We start from the raw sequence: 27,038 nt of genomic DNA on the forward strand, positions 1-27,038 counted from the left end.
ACAAAATATTTGCTTCCACAGTCTTCATAGGGGCATTTCTTTTAATTTGTGAAACTACTGCATTTTTCATAACTAATGCACAAATATTTTTATTTTTATATATCATGAGCCTGCTGTCTGTGAAAGTTCTTTCAAATAAGGTTACTAGTGTGGTGCCATTGCACAAGCAGTGCTCATAAAAGGGCTTAAAAAGTAATACATTTATATGATTATATATGAGGAACTGGATGACAAGCTATGGAATGGCTTTATCTGTATTTGTAGCTTGCGTCTCAGAGGTCAGCAGTTTTCATAAAGCCTAGACCTTGCTCACTCTTCCTCCTCACTTTCACAGCAGCCATATATCTCCATTTGGAGACTCTGCGATCACTCGGTAAAGAAAAGAAAGCTGTAGCAAGGGATATTATTCATATCCTGACATAGAATATGCACCCAAAGGAAGCTGTAGCAAAATAAACCCTTTTGAAACCTTGGCCCATTTAACTGAGGAAGTTTTATAGCTGATTTTATCAGGTCCAGCAGTTCACCTCTGTCCAAAAGAGAGCACAACGTATCAATCAATTTTAGTGGTAGTAAGACACCTTTCCCTAGCCCAAGTTCTGCAAGTTTTTTACTGCCATTAAACAAGTAATATCTAAGTTATAAATGAACTTTTCGTACTATTTCTCTCATGCAGCATTACTACAAATGGACAGCAATATGAACTGTTTGCCCCACACTCAAACCTGGCTCAAGTCCACACTGACCCACACACTACGGCTAGCACAGGTTTATAACTAAGCTAAAATCAAGCTAAAAGCCTTACTGACAGGCTACAGACCAGGGCTGGCTTGGATCACACTTGATGCTTATCTGTGTGATTCAAAAATACAATGGCCCTTGTTTATATGCATGTATTGCTGCCTGGTTTTCTGTCTTTTTTGAACATTATTTCATTGTAACTGAAATTATGATTTCAAGTATATGTGAGTAGGGGGAAGACATGATTGAATAACCTCCTTGGGGCAGGATGTGTCCGTTCTTGCCATTGGGCTTTTACAGCTTCAATCATGATAATGATTTATCATTTATTTATTTACCCTTCATGGAATTTTCTTGAGAAGAAAGTGAAAAGCAGTTTTAACATGAATTATCTTCATTATCAATAACTTGCAAGAACACCATACAAACACATTCTGCGGTTTGCTATCCCAGAGAAATGTGACTGGAGGAATAATCTTATAATAAATTATATCATAAATTTATATTGAAAAAATGAGAGGCAGCCTCATATGACTACAATGAATCCAAAGGCTGCCTCAGAAAAAAGGAAATAGGAAAAACAGAATGTAAGCGTAAATATTTAAGCCATGTGCTCACAGCCAGCTGTTGCATTTGAACTGATAGAACATATTTCTAAAAATAAGGGGGGGGGGGGGGGGGGGGGGGAAAGGCAATAATGCATAAACTCTTTTTCTTTCAAAATTATTAATAAAGTATGATATATTTTAAAAAAGCATGCCCTTGGTCACTTTTCAAGCTTCAAAGAAGTACCTTATTTCTAAGTTTCACATCGACTTTTTTTTAATTTATTTATAATTGTAACACCTTGGGTTTTCCAGTATTTATGAGTTCATGGAACATTATTAGCAAAAAAATATGCTGTTTCCTGTCTTATTTTTGTATTGGTGTTTATGTCCCAAGCAGTACTGGTCAGGTGTCACAGAACCTCTCTCATGCATGCTTCTTTGGAGTTCTTACATTGAACAAAGAACCCTGACTGTATATGACCATGGGTATGTGAAGAAATGAAAATGCTTAACTAATCAGATGACTAATTAAATGTGATTAAAATATTTTTTCATTAGGGTAGTCTTTTGCAAGTGGATTTTCAAACAAAAATCTTTAAAACATCTAGTGTTACAGAGACAACCACCAACGTCTTAGGAGAAGAAATAAAAATAATGAAAGCTTTGTGGTTTTGAGAGGGATGCTCTTAAGACATTGGCCTGTACACATCCTTGGGACAAGTCACACAAACGTCACAGGTAGCTGGATGTTTCCAGTTTCTGGATGCTTTAGAGTCTTTTTTGTAATGTTCACAGGAAAGCTAAACCATATGTAAAAAATGATTAATTCTATTCTATGCATTAATCATTTCTTGTTTAAGTGTTATTTCTTCATAAGTAGAATGACAGTAATAGAATGTCAACACCAGGATTTGCTCATTCTCCTAAAAAAAGATAAACCCATTTTTTAATGGAAAAATCAATGTGTGTTTCTTCCTTACTACATATGTTTACTTGTTACTACATAGTACAGAGGACAACGCCATTGTCACAACTAACTTAAAATTGCCTTCTGCAATTGTACTTTAAGATCTTTCTCTAAATGATTTTAAAAACTTCCTTCTGCCTGGATGCCTGTAGAACTTGGCACCTGGTTGGCAGTTGCTATGTTCATGCTGACTATTGTGTTGGTGTTCCCTTGTAAATCTGTTTTACCTCTTATCTTTCATGATTAAGTACGAAATCATCCTTTGTTTCTCTGTCTGAAAGCACCTGGTCCACAAATATGCCATTTAGTTGTTTCTATTTGAATACAAAGTGAAGACAGTAGCTACCTCCTCCAGCAAACACAAAAGAAGGACAAAACCAATTAATTTCAGGTTTTACTGCTTTCAGCTTTAGAGAGGAATAGTGTGACTACCAGGGGAGTTATGTGTGCAAGAGAATGATACTGCCCCACACATTCATCACTGAAAAATATAGATGCAATCAGTCGTTGCATGCAGTGTTAATTCTGCTTGAAAAACAAAGACATTATTTTCAGTCTTTCTTACTATGAGGATGTGGCACTGAGTTCCTGGCTAATGCTTTTCTGTTTCCAGCACAGTAAAGCTGAAAGAACAGAAACTATCACAATGAGTTACTCCTCTCTCCCACTCTTGCCCCAATGGGACATTGTGGTAAAGCACAGTCATTAAACCTCTAAATGATTCTGATAGGGTCTTGCATTTGATTTCTGGTAGTACAAAAAGAATCAAAAGTAAAAGGATATACCCACCTAGAAGTATCACTGATATTAGACATTCCAACAGTCCATACGCATTTCGACAAATTTTCTTGTAAGACTGTTGCCTAAATGGATTGCAGATTTCCTCTGTGTTTGATCTGGACAAATATTTTACTGTCAAAACCTGATAGTCTACTTTGAACAGTGAAGCAGACTGACCTTCATGGCTTTCAGATTTGGTACTGCAGGTTGCAAAAATCAGATTTACAGCTTAAGAGATTCTTCTTTCAACACACTTTTACAATATCAAAATACTTGATGTTGCCAATCCATTCCTAAATGAAAGCAAAGATTTAGGTGGTTTTCCCAGACCAGTACTTTCAAAACTTAACATCTAACATCAAGTTAAGATATGTTTACACATGATGCTCCAGGCCAACAAGAGCCAAGTCTCATTCCCTGGACCTGGAAAAAAGCCATATGACTGCATTCATGACAGTGCTGAATTTAAGTTAATGTACCCTGTCTTCCGCCTGCCTCTGAACAGTTTATTTGCATGATATTAATGCTGTCACATGGTCATTTTTTTAGCTAGGAGAACAAGACAAGCAAGTTCACATCTGCCTAGATCGTGTTGTACAGATGTATCCAGTTACATCATATTTACATCCAAGACTTTTTTGTTTTGTTTTGTTTTAATGAAATTCTTCCTTCCCATTGGCATCCTGATCATTGTAACTTCTTTCTGAGTAGGTACTTTCTCTGCTGCTAGTTTCCCTTTATCTTTCCCTGGTTCTTCTCATTACACTTCCTAATCCCATGTGTCTTTTTCTACAGCTTGTTCTCTTACTACTTCTCTTGTTTACCAGAGGAAAGATGTCCTCAAAGGCAAAACACTAGTGTAGTACTCCCTATCTTGGTTTTACCACTCCACTTATTGCAGATTTCCTTTTCCACTTTGACTGGGCTACTTCATACTTCTGTGATTCTTCTTCCCTGTCCATAAAACTTGTTTACAGAGTCAGAGGAAGCAACTAACTCTTGGCAGGGAGATTCTTCAATATTTTTGAGGATAACAAAGTGGGAAAGTCAGTAGAAATCCATATTTGTACAGATGCACAACTGTCTTGGTTTCTGTCAGCTTTTCCACCTGTTTCATTGCATTTTGCCTAAGCCAGGATTTAAGATTACAGGACCAGTCCCATGTCTAGGATTCCAAACGTGACAATCTCATGGCTACTTACAAGTGGCAGTGGAATTGTATTGCTTTCCCTAGACATGATGAGTAATGTGATATGTCTGTGTTCCTTAGGACATCTTTGCTTGTCTTTTTCTTCGAACGCCTTAGAAATCTCACTCAGTGCTTTTCTTCCTAAATGCTAATAAAACGTCTGTACCCTTTCACAGTTTGGACTGAACCAACTGGTCCAACAGTGCTGGGTAAGAAGCGTAGCTGGCAACTGCTGTTATACCAGCCCTGGGGAGCCCAGGGAACAGGAAAAAGCAGTGGCAGATTTCTCATCTGTGTGCATGTGTGGATGAGTGTTCCCCATATTAACCTAACAACTGCAAGAATTTCACACTGAGGATTCTAATCTTCTGATGATGAATGAGTCTTTGTAAAACTCAGTTGCTCAGGCTGTGGTTTAAAGAGGGCTTCCAAGAAGTCTGTACAGCTGTTTCTGTCAGAGGGGCAGGGAGCATCTGCCTATCTATTTACAGCTGAGTTTGATTAGATTTTTCAGAACACTCACAGAACAGTTTTGAGTATAAGATGCCCTCTATAAATGTCTTAGGTTTCTGTCTTTTTTTGTCTGTTTGCATGTTTGGTGCAGGGTCAGTGGTTTAATGCTATAACATGGCTCAAAACAGTGCTTGGAGGGGCAGTTATCAAAGAACAGAGATGAAGTGTCAAGATACTGGAATAATTAGAAGCCATGAGGAGGATAGAAACAATCTGTCACAGGGGATGTTACATCTTATTTACAGGGAAATATGCAGTGCAATGCAGAGGATTCCTATTTGGGTTGTGAATACCTAGCAAGTTACTCTCAATGATAGCTCAATGGGAAAGAAAGATGTCTTTGCAACACCGTTTTTGAAACAAGTTGAAGTTGCAGTCACTGTGGTAACTTAAATCATAAGAGGAAAGTGATATTAAGAGACGTTATTTTTGTCTTCACTTTCTCTTCTATACCTCAGAAAAGTTGCCTTCTGAGTAAATTTAAAATGTACTATAATAAAAGAACATACAGGTCTCTACAAATACAATTCAAAGCATATTTGTAAACGCTGAACAGGAACTGTGCTTTTAAGTTTCCTAGCCATTAAAATCCTAACTCAAAACACCATAAATTCAGTTGGATGCTTTACATTTACTTCAATGAATTTGGGACCAAGCTTAATTTACATAAATTGAAGTACTTTCTTATGCCCCAGAGCATTACCTAATTTGTGAAATCAGGTTTCTGGAGGAGGATGTGCTCATCTTCTTCTGAATTGTCAAGTGTTAGCTGTTACCAGGATCAGATCTGATGGCTCAGTCACATGATGCTTTGTTGGAAACCCTGACGTTTAAGTTTTAAGTGTGGTAGGATTATTGCAGCTAACCTCCTTTTCCATACACACAGCTAGAACATACGTGCCCACATCTTCAGGAAGAGATACTCATTGTAATTGGAACTTCATGTAATATTTTGTTGTAAAGAAACAAAAGATCAACCATGTATAAATATACACATACCACAGATACACATGTATATTTTACCTTTCTTTGTCTATGCATGACAATATTGTTCATATCTTTCTAGATCTGCAGGAATGTGAAGTCTGTATGGCAAGTGACATACTGTATGCGTTGGCCATGAAAAGTAGGTCAGACTCCTACTTACAGTACATTAACTGCACTGCAGGGTACATGCGGGTAGAACAGTGCAGTGATTACATTGACAGAGGAAGGTAATGTTACAGTAGCACATAATCCATTTGATGTTATTAATTTTCTTTGGCAAGCTTAAGGGAAAGCTGTGTTGTCAGTGGGAATCTCCATCTAGGAGATTCTTGAATTCCCTTTCTCTGCAATTAGTCTGATGTTTCAGAAAGATCAATTTCAACTATGTTGCAGACCACTACAGTAGATACAGCCATGCAGCACCAAGAACTGAAACTCATCCATAACCCCTGTAATGTCTGCTTTTGACACATTGCACTGTTTTTTCATGCTTTGCACTGAAAAGCAATATCAAAACATCAGTGAAAAATGTCTGTGTTTATATCCAACCTTGGAAATCACCATCTAAACTTAGAAAACACCAGCTTTGGTAGGATTCTAATCCAATACAGATGACAAAAACTCTACAGCACATCAGGTCTCTATATGGGTCGGTGAGGTCTCTTAGGCAGAAGTGTTCACTCACTAACATAACCAGACATGCACTGTGACAGCTTTACATTTCTGATAAGATAAGAATATTGGAAATAATTAATAGTAGGAGGATGTAATCCATGGTATGATAGAGGAAATATATATGTGGAATAATCATTGACTTGTTCATTTACCTATGAGACTGTGAACAGAACAAGTTTCTTCAGTATGTTAGCCCAGCAACCCTCTAGAGCAGAAGCAGGCTCCCCTGCTCCAGGGGATGTCAGCTGTGATGTTCCTTCCCATTGTGTGGGCAATATTATCTAGAAGGCTTCATTGCATACACATCAGCTTATTTTTTAAATTTTGTCAGTTATCGACTACAAAAACCTATTTGTATGTAAGTGTATTCTCTGAGAAATAAATTTCAAAATCAGCCCTAAGCACTTTGAAGACAGTTTCAGACTTGTAAAATAGAGAATTGCCTCATCTATCAACACCCTCTACAAGCTCTCTATCTTTAAGGGAACTTTTCCTGTAACAGCTTGAGTGTTTGAATGCTTGAAAAAATGCTATTAGGGTAGCATTAGAGGAGTTGATGAGAACATACTATAGCTACAACTGCTTGGTTTTAGCCTTGATTTACGTCAGCCAACATGAGAAAGGTTGACATAATCTGGCTCTATAAATCAATGGCCATGGTTGTAGAATGAATTATTACTCAGCATTAGTCAAGGGGACACAATTTCCTATGTCACACTGTTCAGGTATCTTGCTTTCTTTGTGCTTTTTACATCAGTAGAGAAAGTCCATAGCAGTATGACAACATTAGATCGTAAGAAAAAGGAAAGTTGTCCTATGACTTCTGTCATGTGAAACGGTGGGGGCGTGGGATGGCAGAGATTTTCTCATCCCCTAGTGTTTGATCTGTCTATCAGCACCCAGGAAAGCCAAGACCCTTGTGCCGGACCAGTCTGTGAGCACCCCGTTACAGGGACCCTTCACTGAACAGTCCAGCTGGATCGGAGGGCAATTCGGCTGCCTTGTTCAGGGAAATGCACCAGCAGCGTGAGGGGGACCCAAACAAAGCAGATGTTACCTGCTACTGGTGACTGCTAGCACACATGAAGGACTAACATTAACAGTTTACAGAATAACACTATTAATATAAAATTGTGAGAAATTAAGGTTTTTGATTGCTCGTGATAGTGACTGCAAAAACAAGTTTGAAGTGATACACAACCAACCTATAATCACTAATGGCAGCTAGAATGAGTTCGTTATTTAGCATGCATAAGACAATGTTCTTATCCAACAGATGTCCCTACGGGGGAGAAGGAAGGTTCAGCCCATTCACTGATCCCAGAAGTTACGATGGAGTCTCCATTAACTTCTCCCCTCATCTGCCCGCTTTTTATACTTCATAGTACATTGCATATTCGTTCATCATACATAGGATTGGTTACAAGTTTCTTGCTTCTATGCAAATTAGTACGTATCCTCAGACAGCACTGCTGAAACTCTCTACTAACTACACATGCTCCTCAAACAGGGGTTTGCCCTCTGTCAGGGGGACTATTTGAGTTGGAGGTCACAATGTCCCACTACCACAATTCTCTTTGTCTTATTTTAAACTAATTTTCTGTTGATGTCAGTGGATTGCAACAGGTTATCATCCTGTTCCCTCTCATAGCCAGAACCTTCCTCACTTGAAGGATTCTCTCTGTGTAACTTAGATAATGATGTTCTTTTCACTATCTGTTCTTTGTTTCCCATCCTTCTCAAGGCTGACTCCCTTGATTAGAAGTCCCTTCATTTTTAACAACTTTAGAGAGTTAGTCAGCTTGGCCTAGCTTTGTGAACACTAAATCAGAGTTGGGTAGTCTGGGAGTTTAGACAACAGTTCCCCCCCCCATCTAGATTTATTTCAGTCCAGGACTAGTCCATTTCCATCACATTTAGGTGGCACTTGAGTGACTCTAGACATACATGTTGTTACTGACTAGCATCACATGCCCAGTGAGGTGCAGTAGTTCGTTGGAAGCAGATAACTTTGAGAAGGAGGTGTGCGTTGGTAATACAATGAGATTATTTCATGAGGAAAGTCATTTTGTCACAGTGGCTGGCTCAGCAACAGACATCTTCTCATAGAATCTTCATATGACAACTGCTACAGCTTACCAGCTGTGTGCTGCCATCGAGTTCCCACTCCTGCAGGGAGCCCAGCAGAGCCTGGCCATGGGGTCTCCACTCCACTCCAGCCTCCATCACTCCCATCAGGGTGCTGAGCTGGCAGGGTGTGCTGCCTGGGGAGCTGTGGTGGTCTAGATTCCCTGCGTGCCAACCGTCCTGAAATTGATAGCTGTATTTTACCCTAAAAATCTTTCTATAACACTAATAATACTATGCTTCTGTTAGGTCCCAGTTTTCTCCAGTTCCCCACCCCACCCCACCAAAATAATTTTCCCACAACCTCTAGTGAAGCATCTTCCTGGGCAAGCTGTTTATAGAGTTAACTGGTAAAAACAGCATCACAAACACCTAAGACTGTTGCAGAGCTTCACATATTATGTAGCTCAACATGAGAGGACTCGGCCTCTGCTCAGATCCGGCCAGAAGCCAGCCAGTATGGAACAAAACTCTGTGTCTAGGGGTGTTGCCATGGCACGGATCTTGTGAGCGTAAGCCTCTCTGAGGCAGAAAATGGAGAGCAACCCATCCAAGCCCTGCACTAAGATAGCTACATGGCTTCTGGAACACAGGGAGAGCAGGCAGGGTGAGCCCCTATCAGCCTACAAAAGCAGCACATAGATGTACCTTTGCTGTGACAACATTCAAAGTCAAAGACAGGTTCAGGGGACACAAATTATGACTATCAAATTATTCTTCTAGAACAGTATAAAATTAAAAGGGGGTGGGAGTTGCCTCAATACAGGAAAAAGCATAAATATTTCTTGGACAGCATCGAAGCAAAAGCAAACCATAGGTGACGTTCTTACAGTCATATTCTGTTTTCTTATTCTGTTTAGGCATGATTGATAAAATAAAGAGTTTCTTTCTTGGATTTTTTTTTCCATAAACTTTCCTAATACAGGAGAATCCAAAGGAATCAGTTTGTCTCCCTCTGTTTTGAATATTGGCTATGCTTTTCCTGAGGAACCATATATATTGTCACAGACAGAGGTTGTAGGAGATGGAAACTGACCCTTATTAGCCCCACCTTGCTTCCATGATGCCTGCTGTACTTAAACCTGGGATAGAAGTACTGTGTGGTGTAGGAGGTAGTGTGGTAATCCATACAGTACATGAATCTTTATCCGTACCATGAAATATCCACAGTAATGTTTTCTAATGCATAACATACAATCTGAAAGTAGAATATAATTGGTTATATTTAGACTTTTTGTAACTCATTAAATATGCAAATATAAAAAGTCTCAGATACTAAAAAAAGGCTCACATACTTGCATTTTTCTGCTTTTAGTGTTTTTGGTGTTCATGACTTTTCCACTACTTTATCTCTAGGACTTTACCTTTAAATGGGAATTTCCTTTCACAAGTTTTGGTCAATTCCCTACAGCAAAATGAGACATCCAGATATGTCTTCTATGACTAGAAGAAAATTGTGATGAGCAAATAAAGGCTGGGTAAACTTCCAAGCATAGACACGTAATGTAAATACAGGGTCAGAAAATTGCTAAGTTGATATAACAGAAGGAAGTAAAGGTAACTAACACTCATGTATCTGAACTGTTTGACAGAATCCTATCTGATGCTGGTAACATAAAGTATATTTGCTAGTGCTTTTTCTTCAGGGAAGGCCCATCAAAGTACACCATACCTATACCAAAGAAAGTTTTTTTTATCCTTCCTTAAGGCTTGCTGCAGCAGTTGTCAAAGTCTTTCTTCTCTGACAGATTCTCTTTCATATACACATGCACACGCACAAACAGAATTATGTCTTTGCACGGGCTGACAGTAAAGTAAACTGGTCCTAGTTTAACACTCCATGGCAGAATGCAAGGTAGGCACACTAACAGACCTTCCTAGTATGAAATTCCCTCACCACATTCATTCTCTCTGCATTTCCCATGTCAAGGGGTAATCACGTTCCTCACACTCTTACACATTCTTCCCAGCATTTTGTAATGTATATGATGTTACTCAAATCTTGGAGCTGAAATCAACAATGAAGAAACAAATTAATCAGGAACATGATCATCAGAAGTGTGTGCTGAGATGTTAATGTCTCTGCAAATCAGTTGCTTTTAAAAAGTACCATGTGACACTAATAAACCCATTAAATTGAGGAAGTTTACGCTTTTGTAGAAGTGCTATTTTGTTTTTAACATTCGCTTTTGTGTTTTACAAAGTTTTCTCTTTTTTCACGAGACAAAGAACTACCACAAATGCTTGTGATGTGTGACAGGATCTTGACTGAACTTAGCAATATGAAATAGAAAGGGGAAATAGATTGGAAAAAGAAATAGCCTGAAAGCAATTTTTTTAGTTACACCTGAGATGGGCTGCATATTCCTCCTGTTAATTTCTTAATGACAGACAAACTCAAGGGGAAGTTTACCTCTGGATATTCAAGAAATACCCTGACATGACGGAACTTATCTTCTCTTGCAGATACTCTTAATAATTCTCCTCCAGGGATAAGCTGCACTTTTCTTTTTTTCCAAATCACACACCATCCATGAGTTTTAAAACACTGTTAAACTATGCAAAGTGGAAGATCTTTAAAGAATCAGTTGAAAGTTTTTGCCACAGGGAACTTGGGGTGTACAAGTGCGGATATACAAAAGGATATTTTTCACCAACTGCATTCCACAAAGAGCACACCAGGCCTTCAATATATAAACAACTTCTTCAAAGAGAAGCATTTCAAACTTCATGACCTATGCCACACTGTTACAGTGAGTGGTAATGTTAATTGATCAGATGAGACCATTTTAAAATTAAAGAATCATTTGTTACTGGTGTCATTCTATAAACAGGGAAAATGGATCTTGACACGTTCAATCCAAGAGGACTGGAAAGAAGAAATTGCATATAAATGTACTTTACAATACTAATAAGCAACAAATAAAAATTGGTTTTCTTCAGTTGCATGTTGTGTTTTCATGTTGCATACATTAAGGAAGATTCAATATCCAGGACTAACTCTTGTCAAACATCAAAAAAAAAAAAAAAAAAAAAAACAACCTGAAAGACATTCTGGATCCCTTTCATAATGAAAACCAGTCCCTATTCTTTGCTTTATATTCATCCATGGCAGATCACTGATGCATTTTTGAAATTGCAACAGAGGAATAAAATTTAATATGACATAGCCCATACAAAAGTAGAAATTTTCATACCTGGAAACCCAAAGCTGGCTATATAGACAAGTACAGCCAACACCTTCTCACTTCAGCTGCACTACAAGCCAGGCAAGCATAAGCCAGCTCTACTCAGATGATGTTAGATGTGTTAGAACAATCCTGTGTCCATGCAGACACCCATGCTGAGAGTCAAGTTACATTAATTTGGGCTCAGTGTTGTAATGACACAAGCTAGATCTACCCCCTCAGCTGAGGGGAGATTACAGAAGTAGCCATGGCTGGGCAATCTCAGCAGAAGTAAGTATGCTCACACCTCCATACTAAAATAATGGGTTTGATATTTTTTGAGGATGATTTCTTACACTGTGTTATCCTCCAGGTTTTCTCAGTTTGCAAAGATTGGTGGGTCCCAGGCTCAGCACGCTGTTTTGTGAAAACCATTCTCAGATACTCCATTTTCTCCATTTTATAGAGAATCTTGTTAATTCCAGTAAGCCCAAGGTGCTGAAGACCTTAGTATCACAATTTGTTGACCTCTGTTTTCAAGCTTCAGCCTAGTTCAGTCTTCTTGAATGGATTCACCACACCTAACTTCATGCATCAAAAAGGTGGATGTTCAATCCAAGTACTGTTTTAAGCTCCAATGGACCTTTCCACAGGATGGCATAACGCTTCTGAAATAGCTTTCTAACACAAAAAGAGCAAACCATCCCCCAATATATGCTGTTTGCCTTGGCCACAGAAAGAGTTGAGGCAACTAATTTATGTGAGACATCTTACCTCCAGGTGGCCACACTCGGCTGAGATTAACCCTACCTTCTCTAGGACCACTATCAGTAAAATGAGGTTATTACTTCCGTCTTCCGAAAGGTATTACATAAATAAATACAAGACTTAAAACACGAGTGTCTGTCCTACAATGATGGGACTGGGTAAGAAACAAGGATAGAAAGAGATAACTGAATATGAATCACATTTTTCTATCAAACTGTAATCCAGACAAGGAAATTTACAGTGAGTCTGGATTAGGAGCAGTTTGGTTATTTCAGGGAGGGTGCTACAAACTGACAGGTATTATTACAAGCTGACAGGTTTCTACTCTGTTCCCTTGGGATTTGTTTTTTATTGGCCAGCAAGGCTCAGTCAACTTACTTTAGAATAATGATTTATTTTAAAAATACATGTGTGGGTATGAAACCTGATGTGGGTGCTGATTTTTTAAACATTTAATGCCAGAAGTTATGGGGTACTTTAGTATCTTCCAGATTGTTGATTTGGATAGCTATCCAACTTATTTCTGATCTGATGGTTAGATTTGAAAACATGGGAGAGTAGGAAGTTTCAATCTTTCTGTGCTATGTTTGGCAGTTACTGGAGTTTGTCGGGTGCTTTTAAGTACTTGAATCTAAAAGGAAGCAAGGCTCTGGGTATATAACATAGATTGAAGTAAATGTGCTGTAATGCTGCTTAAACTTCTTCATTTCTTCTATAGCTAGGAAGAGGTGAGACTCCACTGGGCTTGCCCATGGCAATATAATTTAAACTGTGTAGACAGATAAGGTGATTTAAAATGTGAAGAGCTTCCCATTTTCCCAAATGTTGTTACAGTTACAGCAACACAGTAATTGAGGTGGCTGTGAGTGACTGGAACTCAGAGATGGAATTAATTTTCTTTACTTAATATTGTTTTACATATACAGCAACAGTAACTAAACAGCATTTGCTGGACACAGTTTCCTTGGTAGATAAAGAAGTAGGACAACATCCACTTATGCAACTTTGTAAACTATTAAACCAGTATAATATTGGCAACTGAAGCTAAAGAAAAATGGAAATGTAAAGACCTGATTCAACAGTGGCTGCGTATAATCACAAAGGAAATGCTGTAACTATCAGTGTAATTTAAACGTAAACATAAACAAAGGAGTGAATTAGCATCATAACCCAACATGGCATATATTTGCATCTGCAGGAACAGAACTTACAACATGTTTTTTTCTGTTTTATTTTTATGTTATCACTTCCTGTGATCCCAATATTAATAGAAAACACTGGAAAACAAGGTCATTTGATCATGCATAGAGTCACTGTGCTTGCTACAGCAGCGCTAAAGGCAAAGGAATCTCTGGAATTAGTCTGTCATATACCTTAAAAGCTGTCTCACTACTTCTTTTGTACCATATAATAATTTTCTGCAAATTACCATGGCAATATTACTGTGACATGTAATCATATAAAAAATTAATAATAATAATACAAGCAAATCTCTCTCACCAACAAAAGTAATAAAGGCAAGAGTCTCCTTAGCCCAAATCCTCTGCTTGCGAAAATACAGATAATCATGTGACATTTCCTGAAGTAGATCTCAGACATTATCATTAACTCTATGAAATTCTAATTCTCTTAGCAGCTAGTTAATTTTACAGTGGAAGTCAGATGGCTTGATACCTAACTAATCAGCTTGTCATGGTTGTCCAGAGCTTTGAACACTACACAAGTTGTTTATTTACTCTGATGCCTAAGCAAGCACAAGGACAAAATAACTTTTCCCAGCTAAAGAAGCTGTGAAACAGCATTTTGAATATCACCATCTTCATCCAGTATGCCAAGTTTTGAAGGAGAAGGTGTGTGCAGGGCAGGTCCACATTTACTAAAACAAGACCAAGGACTGGAGGTGGAAAGTTGGGAGGAGCAAGGGGAAAGGATAGCTTCAAGTCTGGAAATTGCCCAGAAACTTAGCAGGGGAATTCAGTATCACTTCATGCTCCTGGACTTCATTCCTTCTATAAGTCCAACAATGGCAAAAAAACCCTATGTTGTCTTCTTAAGTCTGAGGGCTCAGGTAAACAGAAAATAGGTGTACGCATAATCACACAGAGTGACTTGAAGGAGACGTAAGACAAAAATGTACTGAACTTGAGAAATATATACAGCTGAACAGGTGCTTTTCATGCAAATAATTCCTAATAGCTAAAAAAGATCAAGAGGTTTCATAGATGCATCCCACGTCTGTGAAGCACAGACACTGGCAAGTTTCAGTGACTGGTAGGTATCAGAGTCATGCTGGGTTAACACTCTAGGACTGCAAATGCAGCAAGAAAGGTCTAGAGGTATCTTGCTGTGAGCACTGTTACTGAAACTCTTTTTAAGGCCACAGAGCTGAGGCCAATGGGGAAAGTGAGTTATTCCAAAGCCTGCTTGAGTTTACTCATCTTCCTGTGGCAGGTATACATACAGTGTATTTTCTGAGAAAATCACAATAGAAAAAATAGAAGGCTCTCACATGAATTATGTAAATCATACAAGGGTTTGTACTCAATTTTAAATGAGGGGATGTGCAAGGAGGATTAAGGACAGCTTTTACAGACACATTTTGTTACCTTCCCATATCCCAGCTTTTATTTCCATTTCTTGCCAGCCAGGCTGCATCTGCTTTGGTCTTCTATAGTATACAAACTTCTTCAGCGTTATAACTGGAGTCCAGCTGTTCTGAATGTAATACAGCTTAATGACAACAATGTTCCTTAAGTCCTTTCATTACCTAAGCCTATTCTGTGTCATTAAACACTGTAAACTGTGAATAACTCTGTGCACATGTGAAGAAAGGCAAGGGACAGTCCGGTTTTGAACAAGTAGCTTTAGAAGCAGTAAAATGATGACAGACTAGTTTCTGACAGATTTGAGTCCCCCTGTTGAAGTCTTTAAGTCACTCTTGTCTAATAATGTACAAGTACTAAATGAAGCTTTTCCCACTGTTGAAGCAAGTCTTCCTTCTCTTCTTCTCTCATTCTCTCTGTAAACATCCTGCAGCACCTCATAATAGCAAAACAATGCTGCCTTTCCTCCCAGGGAGTATTTTTTGCCTGCTTTCTTCCTTTGTTCCTCAAAACCCATCTGAAGTTAAAGGAATTTGTATCTTTGTAACGTATCCCTTTCTACTAAGTAGGTTGAAACAGTGCAGAAAGTTTAGAAACCATGTGGGAGGAAGGGCAGGTAAAAATACACATACAGAGATAAACACATTAACATTTTTTATTTTGATAACCATGCTAAAACAGAGGTATTTTAGAACAATTAGCGATTTGGAAGCCTAACACAGGACTGATGGTTTATAGCACCCTAGATGGCTGAGTAAGGGAAAATCTTGTTCTGCAGCACACCGAGGCACTAATTTAATGCCCTTGGGTAATATTAGGATGCCTGAGAACAGGCCAAATGGGATGCAGGGCATTGTATGACAGCTCCATGTGTTTGATGTGCTGCACCTGGCATCCACCCCCATTCATACTCCCACCCCATGCCCTGCCACACCACAGCTGTAGCAATTGGAAACAGACACATCTCCAAAAACCAGTGCTGCTCTAAAATCACATCACTGAGCCCCTGCAGTGTACAGACACTTCAGCCATTGAACTGTGATTGGGCTCATCTGGGTTACGTATGGGATGGCACAACTGGGAAAGCGAAACTGAATACAGCAAGGATCAGATCTGGAAAAAAAAAAAAGCCACAAGGCAAGAACTGTGGGAAGGGAGTAGGAATTTCACTGAGAAATCAACAGACGTTCAAAAACAAGGAACTGGGAAAAAAAGAAAGCCTGAAAAGGGCAGAAATCAAGTGACAGAAAATGGAAACAAGAGTAATTACAGGGAATTAAGGGCACAGTGGCGAAACTAAGAAAGAAAAGCAAAGGCAAATGTGGATGGAAAGGAGAACAGAAGAATCTGGAAATGATTTATAGAAGCAGTTGGTTAAAACTCAGTCTTTCAGTATCTTTTGCTTTAAAGAAGACAAAAAAAATCCTCAAAAGAATATTATTATTGTTCTACAAAAAGACAAAGAGAACAATTAAAAAAAAAGAAAAAATAATACAAAATCAAAGAGAAAGAGAAGAAAGAAAAGAGAAAAAGAGAAAAAGTTTTAGTCTGAACAACTTTATTATATATAATAACTATACAATCCCTATAACTGCTCTTGATAAGCTTCACCAAAAGAAAGATAGGAATATAGTAACAGTGAGACAATAAGAAAATTGCACTGAGCCTACAAATGTATCAACAAACACTAGTAATCATCAATCATCCAGAACACATGTTGTGGGGTGGTTCTCAACAGCACTGTGAACAAAACCTGCAGGTGCAGAGGCTACAGACTTCCTGCAGTTCCAGGATTTCCCCAGTAATTGCAGTGGGAAGCCATAACCTGTCCCTTCAGACTGAAAGCAGGAGCAAAAGGAATACTGCACAACATTAAAGTCTGGCTCTTATCATTTTTTGTTCAAACAACCTCATGTTAATGCTCTTATACTCCAAAAGGACACAAAGACCTTCACCTGGTACTCTTCTATATTTACCAGACACTGTGGCACATGCCAGAATTGTGATGAGTGTAGGTTAATCCTCAAAATGACCTATCCTTTCCCAAATGGATAAGGAATAAGCTAATTTGCACTAGTGAAAAATATCCTTTCCAAATCCCCAAACTGACAACAAGGCTTGGCAATACCAGAGATGCAGCAATTAATGAAAAACAAGGCATAAAATAGGATCACAGTACAGTCTTAAGTTAGCAGAAAAAATCAATGTGTCCAACAGGAGCCTATAACGTGGCACTGGCATAGTTTCCAGTGACCATTGGATCAAAACGTGTTATATGCTCCTACTGACTTGTACTGCAGGTAGAAAGTACAAAGAAAGCATCAGGAAAGGAGAGAACTTCTACAATGGTGCAAGCAAGCAGTTCCCCAGTCTGATGCCAGAGTACTGCTGGAGCTAAAAGCAAATTCAGTTTGCACACTTCCCACATGGGCAAAATAGATTTTGATTTTATGTAAACCAATGAGGTTTCTATATCCATTTGTGGATCTTCCACTTTGTACTTCCAGGTCCATCAAGGCTGGTAGATGTGCTTATGAGGTGAGAAAATGAGCTCCTTGATAATGGGGGACACTTTGTGCCTCCTGTGTTCCCCCCCTCAAAATGCATGAAGAGAAGTAAGCCTCAAAGGAAATAAATAGAAAAGCCAACATAATTTGTTGAACATTTTTGTGGTTATTACTCAATGAAAGTGATGCCAGAGGTGAAAATTACAATTTCATTTCTCCATCTGAAGACAGATAGATTCCCTGAGTTCTGTATAAGCCAAAATATTTACTATAATTTTATTTCTGCTGAAAAGCAACCAAATCCCAGGCTGTTCATTACAGTGATTTCACAGTTATGCACCACATACAGTGTGTGGTGGGCAGGCCTGGGTCTTTGCTTGGGTCACACCAGCTTCTTCACAGAGGAGGGTCTGTGACTACTTTCTCAGACATCATTCACAGTATCCTTCCTTGAGAGGTTGCTAATAAAGGTACAGATGGTGAGAGTGATAAAAAAAGATCCCTTGGCATAAACTTAATAAGATTAAGTTGAGCATATAGTTTTTAAGGTGGAATGAAGCAAGCGCTTGCATGCCTGGAGGAAACCACACAAACTTGGTGGAAATTTAAAGCCCGTATTACAAAGCATTAACATAGAGAAGAAATTATGCCAGTGAAAGTATTCTGTCATGTGTACATAGACAGAAATACTGACTGACGCTTTCATAATGGCTGTGTATTCAGGCTGTGCTCTCTACTGCCCCTCAAATCTGTCTTCTACCCTATAGGGATTCTCTGACATCTAATAAGCATTGGTCCATGCACTCACCCTTCTCTCTATGGCAGCATGGACGAGGGTTCCTTGCCCATCAGGGTGCCTCATTCTGTGAAACTTGCAAGAAGTTCACATTTTTGAGCTGTTTCCTCCCTGTCAAATTTGCTTGGCCATACCCAGTGAGCTCGCAGGTTAGCTGGAAAGAGGGACATGTGCACACACACCCCCCTCACACTAGGTATGGTTGTGTAAACCTTGTTTCCTTACAAAAACAGCATAGAAGTGGCCATCTATCACTTTTGCTTCCTCATATGGTATATACAAAGAGGGCTCATTTAGACCCGCAATGTTTTCCAGGACAGTGATAAGGGCTGGCTTGTGCTGTAAGCTGGTGGGAGTTAGACACCTCTCCATTATGTATGCACTTACAGATCTCTTCCTTTCTCAAACAGGGAGAGAAACACAATTTGGGGGAAAAAAAGATCATGTTTAAGAAACAATGAACTAATGTGTCTATGTGACCGGTGAATTAAAATAAACCATTTAACCCTGAATTCATTGAGCTCAAAAATTACTAAAGTTTCAGAAAGCCTACCAAAGCACAAGGTGTGATTAGATGTGGAAACAGACACGATCAAAACCCCATTCACATTTAGCCTAGTTCATGCAGACCTCAACAGAAGAAGCACCTCTCCTTGCTTGCAAATAATGTTTCTAGAACAGCACTGGGAAGCATGATGGGCTTTCAAATGCCCTGGCTTAATCAGATGCCACAGTGTTATATGCTAGTCCTCTCTCACAGCATGTTATAAAGTAGATTTCTAGCAAAAATATTTATTTTAGAATAGAATTTCTGGAGCTATATTTCCCCCCTTATTTTAGATGAGCATTTCTTGACAGCCAGAGTACAGCAATCACAGATACGCTGTCTGTGTGTGTTCTGGTATCCACACTAGAACTAAGCACTGTCTGTTGCTGTATAAATGGATTAATAATTCAAAACATTATGTTTTAAAGAAAAGTCACTGGTTTATATATCTCAAGACAATTATGGTGCAATTCACCTCAAAAATACACCAGAAATTCAGTGTCACTAACCTGTTGCATAGCGATGAAAAATTAACACCCATGAACAGGAGGGTAAGTGTAACACTGAGCACTCTGTCAACCTGCTGCTACTCTGCAAACAAATGCCAGTAATGTGAGGAAAAAGACTAACATAATGGACTTTTTTCTTTCGTACCGTGTGTCAGATTGCTTTAGAGTTTTAATTCTTCCAACTTAAAATACCTTTCTAAGAAACTTTTAAAAAGAAAACCCTCCTGGCTGCCACATTTTAGTAATAATTTTACAGTTTTTTTTAAATCTCAATAAAAGAAGAAAACAACAAAAAAGCACATTTTTCTTAGTTCCTGGCGTCTGTGTTTTACTTAGTTGACAATACAGCTCTCACAATGCACTCAGATAATGAGTACAGAATGAAAATATATAAGCAATGGGTTTTATTTAGATGGTGAAGCTCAACATTTCACAGATCCAACTTCATACTATAAAGGAGAAAGATCATGAGGTAGTTAAATGGCAAATCCTTATCAAATTTTCTGGTGGAGTATCAAACTATTGCATTTCCTTACTTTCTTCTGCAGTGTCATTAATTTCTCAAGATGTTTGTGAGATGTTCACAATCAAAAAGCAAAAAAAAATGTTTCCATTCAGAATCTGAAGCTCAGCAGGAAATGCAGAGCCCTTAGCAGCATAACTCTGATCTAAAATGCAGTGGTTACTATCCTGCTCAGTTGAGTAATTTCATTTGCAGCAGGAGCAAAGTAACTTATTCTGAGGATTTAAAGAAGTCTGTCTTGAGCCAGGACTGGTTCTTGGCAAGGGAAATGGGGGCCTCTGTAAAAGTGCTTATGAAAAGAAAAATTTATTTACTTCTCCCAGTCTTCTCTGGCACTCCAACCTCGTGCTGCCCCTTGTGCAGATCACCATGGATCAGAAGAAGGTCAGACTTCTAAGTAACCACTCAAATACCTAAAGTCAGGCAGGAGCACATAACAGATTCATACTGCTCTAGCAGGAAGAATGAATGAGATCATGTTTGGCAGCTCTGTGTGTGAATTAGTGCAGAGTCAGTTAGTGCCATACAGCAATCCTGGACTGTGGCACATGCCAGGAGCAGGAAGCACTGCCTAGCTTTTACACCCTAGAACTTCCCTGACAGCTCCTGCTAGAGCAAGACCCAGCAAGTACTATTTTCCCCCCACATTTCTCTTTTTCTCTGGAAAAGAAATCTAAGCACCAATTCCTGGTTCCAGTGCAGTCATTTATAGATTGTCATAATACTCTGTGGAAATCCTGACTGTTCACATCTCTTGAGGAAAGAAGTGGGGTCCATCCATGCTAGGCGACCAGCAATGACAACACCAGTGATCTGTGGCACACATGATACCCACAAGCTGACTCTCTGAAGCTCACCTTTGCCAGCATGACCTGTTTTCTCAGAAATGCTGGTTTGTAAGCAGGAAGAGAATGTACCTGCATGGAGCTAAAACTGAGGGCTCCCAGCCTGAAACCCAACCAATATCACCACTCCCTGTGAAATCAAGACTTCAGACTTCGCAGGATGACTACTTTGTGAGTGAGCAGGTACTGTACAGGTCAGCCCCAACAGCATGAAAAATCTTTGGCCAATGTTAGGAAGAAAGGATGAAATCTGGAAGCTGCATGTGGGACTGGACACTGGTGCCCCAGCCTCTGTCTGACATGGGAAGATCCTGGTGCGCTGATAACTGTGCACAGACTAAGTGGGATCCAGCAACTGCAGCCAAAGGTGAAGGGCAAAAAGAGACACATTTTGAAGGATAAAGCAGTCATTTGTTTGGTATGCATCATTATCTCACCTCCTCAACAGCAGCTTGCTCCTCCACTCAATGATGTGATCATTAGGTCTAGTATGACTTCCAGATGTCATAGCAGATGAAAAATTGTTTTGCAAGCTTCCCAAAAATGCAAGGACAGGCAACAGACTTATTATAATTACCATGACCAAACCCACATTGATTAATGCATCAAAACAATTAAACATACTTAGCTCAAATACTTTTACTCAAATTAAAGCTGTTTGTAGAATAAATTACCCCAAAATAAGTACAATAATAAACCAGTTTTAAGTCTTTAATGTGCTAAATAATTAACATTGTGGTAATGACTGTTCAGTGCCATTAAAACAATGGCTACAAAAAAATATATCTCAGGTGCCCCTTTTTTATTTGCAATGTACTCCTCCAGTGTTCCTGATTGGAATTCAATTTGAAAGTTCAGCTACTGTTTTTGCAGCCAAAACCACATACAAAATGTTCAGGCAAGTGCATATTTCCTGATCAATGATTTGTCAGGAGGTGAGACAGTGAGAAGCAGAGTAATGTTTAAGTTTCCTTCTGAGTCTGAGTGCAGACGAGGAATTTCCACTTGGTAAAGTCATCACTTCTGATGAAATGATCTAATGAGACCATTCTCTTTTGTGTATCAAGAGAAGACTCTCTATAGGAGTATCCTACTCAATAGCATGAGATGGGTTAACAACCACAGGAATGGGGGAGGCTCAGTAATGGCTCTGGGGTGGTCAAAGGGAAGATTTCCCTATCTTCTGTTCACCATAGTGCTTTGTTTCCCATGCTGTTCCTCGAGCTTATCTCTAGCTTGTACCCAGCCTGTAAATTGATCTATGCAGGAAAGCTTTTACGCCTAGGCAAAACCCTTTTGAAGCCTAGGTAGGTATGCTCATGTGGAAGCAGTTGTCAGGATACAGTTTTAAGGAAGATACAAGTGGCAGTGGCAGATCTACTATTACATGATAACTGTAGAACACATGGCACACAGCAGAACCTGTAGTTCTGCTTGGAGTTGCCTTCTAACAGGTCCTTAGATTTAGCAATAAAACTGCAATAAAAAGAGAGAGGGAAAGACAGAGAGGAAGCTATGATGCAATGAAAAGATAATTTATTCCAGGTAGCCAAACTTGACGCTGAATAGTAGCACAGTCAGATGCAGACATCCCTGCCCTAGGTGCAGGTCATCCAAGTTCAAAGCAAGAAGGAAGGTTTCCATGACTGGTTTTCCTGATGGGAATTTCTACCATATACCAGATCTTCACCAATAAATCTCATCTACCAAAGATCATACATATTGTTTCTTCCTAGACAGTCATATTCTACTTCTGCTTTCTTTTTTCCCTAATTCCATGCCTTTCTCCAATCCAATCTACCCTCTTTCTCCCTTCTTCCTGATTTGTTTTAATAGCCTTTGAGCACAATGTGGCTGTGCCCATAACAGAAACATTTGGAGACAAAGCAGCACAAGCAGGAAAAACTTGTAATAGCATAATTGTTTCAATGGTCCCAGTGAACTGCAATGATAAACACATCCAGATCATGCTTCCCTCCTCAAAGGGGTATAGCTCCAGGAAAGCTAGTTCAACCATTTTAGGATGTATCTGACATGACTGCATAGAGAATATCAGCCATAATGCCTAGTCTGGCTCAAACCAGTTTGTCATGCCTATTTCGTATTTAACTAAGGGATTCTCTATTTGTACTACTGTTACTGCTTTCTGCTAAAATACGATACATTGCTTATCCCTCCTACATTTTAATCATAAGAAATGTTATGAGCATATAGATTTTGGTAGTGTATTATTTCTGCAAAAGAAAAGAGGAAAGTCCCAGTCCCAGTGGTCACTTGAACTTCACCTGGAGTTCTGGGAATGAATCCAGAATTGTCATCATGATATCACCCAAAGTGTCTAGATAGATAAAATGATAAGCAAGATGGCTGTGAAGTATGGAAGAATGCACTGAACACCGGGGTCATATTACTTTGAGTTAACACTGCAATCGGTCATAAAAGAAAGCAAAGAATTCAGTGTTATATTTAACAAGTGGTTTGTGTGCTTCTTTGGTAGTGCTTTCAGTTCAGACAACAGTTAATTTATTTTTGTAATAGTTTTCTTTTAAAGACAGCAGCAAACTGTAGACATTTTAGATATTAACAAAAAGAACCAAAGATTTGGAAAATCATAAAGTGAAGTTACTCTAGGAAACAGAACCCAAGCTATCCAAAACCAAGAAGATGGAATGGAAATACATTAATCTCTTTGATGGTCATATATAGATGGTAGCAATAATCTGGGATTGGGAAGGCTTCTTTCAATGAAAATAGAAGTAATGGGATTTAGGTTAGATATGGATAAGACTATGAAAATATGAGTTATGCAACGGAGAAAGTTGCTAGTGGAGGCTGCAAATTTGTTGCTTCTGTATACATTCAAGGTTATAGATGACACTCGTCAATTACAAAAGGCTTAAGAACAATTAAACAAATCCTGTTGACCACTCCAGGTGTGCTCCCTGCAAAGATTTTATGTGCTATTTCACTGGAATGATATACATGTTTACTTTGTTGCATAAAAAACATTAATAATATTCATTGCTTATCTGATGTTTACAAACAGAGAAAGACTGTCTTCTGAAGTTGACTATCAGGGTGACTGGAGTAGAAAAAGTAGTTGCAATATAATTTGGAGAAGAAAGATGGAAAATTCTAAATGGAGGTTACACAATAGGTTGCTCATCTTTTTAGGTCATTGGTCATAGAGTAGTTGCAACATAAGACTGATGTCATCTACAGTAGAAAATTATTTCAGTCTTTACTGAAAGTACCTCATTTGGCCAAACAGGAACAGAAACAAAAGAAATAGCAGCAGTAGCTGCATCTATGTCATTTCTTTGTTGTTCTGGCCCATCTTGGACTTTTCTGCCCCTGACTGCCCCTGAGGCAATGATCTAAAATGTAATTGCTTTTTTTTTGCCTGAAAGGTTAGCCAGTGTCTGGGCCCTCACAGGTTGATTTCTCTGGGGGGAAGGTGGGGGTCAGTTACTTCTTTGATGCAGTCTTGTTTATTTACAAGTGATGTGCACAACGCCTGCTGCTGTAACCATGGTAGGCTCAAACAAGAAGAATCCAAAGACTGTCCTTCCATTTCAGAGGCCTCCTGACAGCTCGGTTTCTTTTGGCTTTCTATCAGGGCTGCACTGGTTGTTCTCTTGCTCTCTTCTGATTTTCTTGTTCTCTCTGGCTTCTTTTTCCACCCACAGCCAGACAACTGCAGCTAATGCTACCTCCAGTGCTCTGGGGCTTGCATCCAGTCCGGTCTTTAGACAGTTTCCACAGACTCAGTTATTGGCAAACAAAGGGTCATTTAGTCATTCCCCCATTTAACGGCAGCTGTCCCTCATACCTATCAGACCCAGAACTCACCATAGAATCAAGTGTATGATTCTCATCCAACTCCAAGCATAAAACCAAGGTAAGGTAGCTTCAGCTGCATGAAACACAAGTTACCTTCAGGGAGAAAACAAAACAAAAAACAAAAAACAAAAAAAAAACAAAAAAAAACAAAAAAAAAAAAAAAAAAAAAAAAGAAAAAATCACACAGCTTCTACCATATCTCAAAATGTAATTCTTCTGGGCCCAAAACTATTTTCACTTGTTTATACTAAGGCACAGAAATACATAACCTTCTAGCATAATCTCAGGTCAACAGACTCCCTCTTAATATTGGGTTGCAAAGACTGTCTATCCTGTCCACTTCAGAGGGAGAAGGATCCCGAGTGCAGTTGCTCAAGAGAAGAATATGCTTTTTCATGTTTATCTGTCATTAAGGCAAGTTTTCCTACCATGTACTTCACCACACAGCATCTCCTTAGAGATATATTCAAAAAAATAAGGGAATTCAGATCTGGCATTGTCATAATCCAAAGTAAAGTGAGAGATAACTTCTGATCACCTGCTTACTATATCCCATTTTTCTGGCAGTTCTTTGAAAAACAGTTCTACTTCAAAAGTGTATAAAAGTGCAGCTGCATGCCAAAATACATTAATAATGTACAAATAAAAAGGCATGCCGTTGTGCTTTTGACCCCAAAGACCTTTCCCTGGACTAACAGCTGAGAAGCAAATGACTTCAGGTCTCAAATAGCTACACTTTTTTGCCAATAACAAAGACTGTTTCTCCTCCATACTTCTGTTACACAACTCCTATTTTCAGCCATATTTTTAATTAGGAACTTCTTAATGTAGTCTTGGTTCCTTTTATTAGGTTGATAACAATCAGTTCTATGGTCCTTATAAAGAAAGAATTAGCAAAACTAGAAAGTTTGAAATCTGTACAGACCAGGCTTTTTGTAGGTGTCTCTACCTCCATCAAGTTACCACAGCATTTTTTCAAAATTATGTCCAAACTCATCACTCTACTTCAACATACATCTCTTGAATGCTATAAACATGTACTGTAGGATTTCTTTGGGTGCACTCAGACACATGGCTGCTTGCACTGCCATGACATATCATGTCCATTGTTCACTAGACTGCATTTACACTGCATGCAGGACTGGCTAAAATTAATATGCAAAGTACCCACAGTTTAGACAAGCCTCTGCCAATTCCCCGTGATGTTCATTCATTGCTAAACTGCTGGAAAGACATCAGTCAGCTGTGAAAAGAACCATTTTCCCCCCAGCTCTCCCATTAAAATCCTCTGCATCTAGGACAAACAGAGTACCTAGGCTGTGGAGTTTTCAGGTTTGCCTGCAGGAGCCCTGTGTTGGCTGGAAAGACTTCATCACACCCCTACCATTGACTCATGAACTTGCTCTTTGCTTTATGAGCAACAAAATTATTATAATGAATAGTGGAATGTGATCATCCTTCCTACACCAGAGGGCTTTTGGCCACAGTATTTATCCTTTCAGTAAATCTTTTACAATAATTCATCCTCACACTCTAAGAATGTGTTGGGTGATGATCTGAGAAGTCATTTCTCATCAGGTCTCAGAGAACTGTGATACACAGAACACTGCAAAGTCATGATTACACTCGCCTCCTAAAGTGCCTCTGATAGCTGATCATATTAACACCAGAATCAATGCTTTCAGACATTCATATTCCAGGATCTGCCCCTTTGATACCAGACTCAGTATTCCAAGATAAAGAGATTATCTTACAATTTTAACCTAGTTTCCTTCCTACCTGTTATGCCAGCCTTACAGAAATGTTTCTCTACTATCTAGATAATTCCATTCCATTTTCAAAGGGATTCTCTTAGTTAAAACTTTACATACTGCCAATAGAAAAAAATTTAAAAGCCAAGACATTACTTCTGTCTTGATTTCTCACAAATATCTATCATTTTGACCTACTATCTCTTTAAAAAAACTCTTGGCTTTGGGTTTTTTTCTGCCAAACTCCATCCAGTTATCTTTCTCTGCCTCTAATCATCCTACTGAAAGTCACTCAGCCTTTTTCCATCCACTGTCATCTAACTCTAAAAAAGCTTTTCTCATGTTTCTTCCCCCACTGTAAGAACAACCCTTGTACAGTTCAAGACCTAAATATGATGGGCTAAGTAACTGAGCCCCCATTGAAATCCCATGCAATCTGCAAAATTGATTCTGCTTCTGTAAAAAATGGCAGCCACTCAGTGAACAGAACAGATACCTGCGATGGCAGATACCCACCACCTTCAACAGTAGCACCTTTAAGTGCCACATTTCAGCCAGTTAAAATGGCTTCTGTGCCACACGTATCTAAAGCAGTTGCAAGCTCACTTCTAAATTAAACACCTAACTGAAGTCTTTATTGTGCCTAGATTCA

General features: G+C 38.9%; 1 protein-coding gene across 2 annotated transcripts in view; it reads left to right on the forward strand.

The window, feature by feature from the left end:
* The window catches only part of RGMB (repulsive guidance molecule BMP co-receptor b), a 115,799-nt gene that overhangs the window by 48,852 nt on the left and 39,909 nt on the right, over positions 1–27,038 (forward strand). For both annotated transcript variants that reach the window (XR_013924936.1, XM_080372451.1), the window contains exon 1: positions 1–27,038. This exon is cut by the window's left edge and continues 48,852 nt beyond it; it is cut by the window's right edge and continues 6,242 nt beyond it. The gene's annotated coding sequence lies outside the window, so the exon portion shown is untranslated.

The sequence above is a fragment of the Falco punctatus genome (assembly GCF_963210335.1).
Source record: "Falco punctatus genome assembly, chromosome: Z".
NCBI classification, from domain to species: Eukaryota; Metazoa; Chordata; class Aves; order Falconiformes; family Falconidae; genus Falco; species Falco punctatus.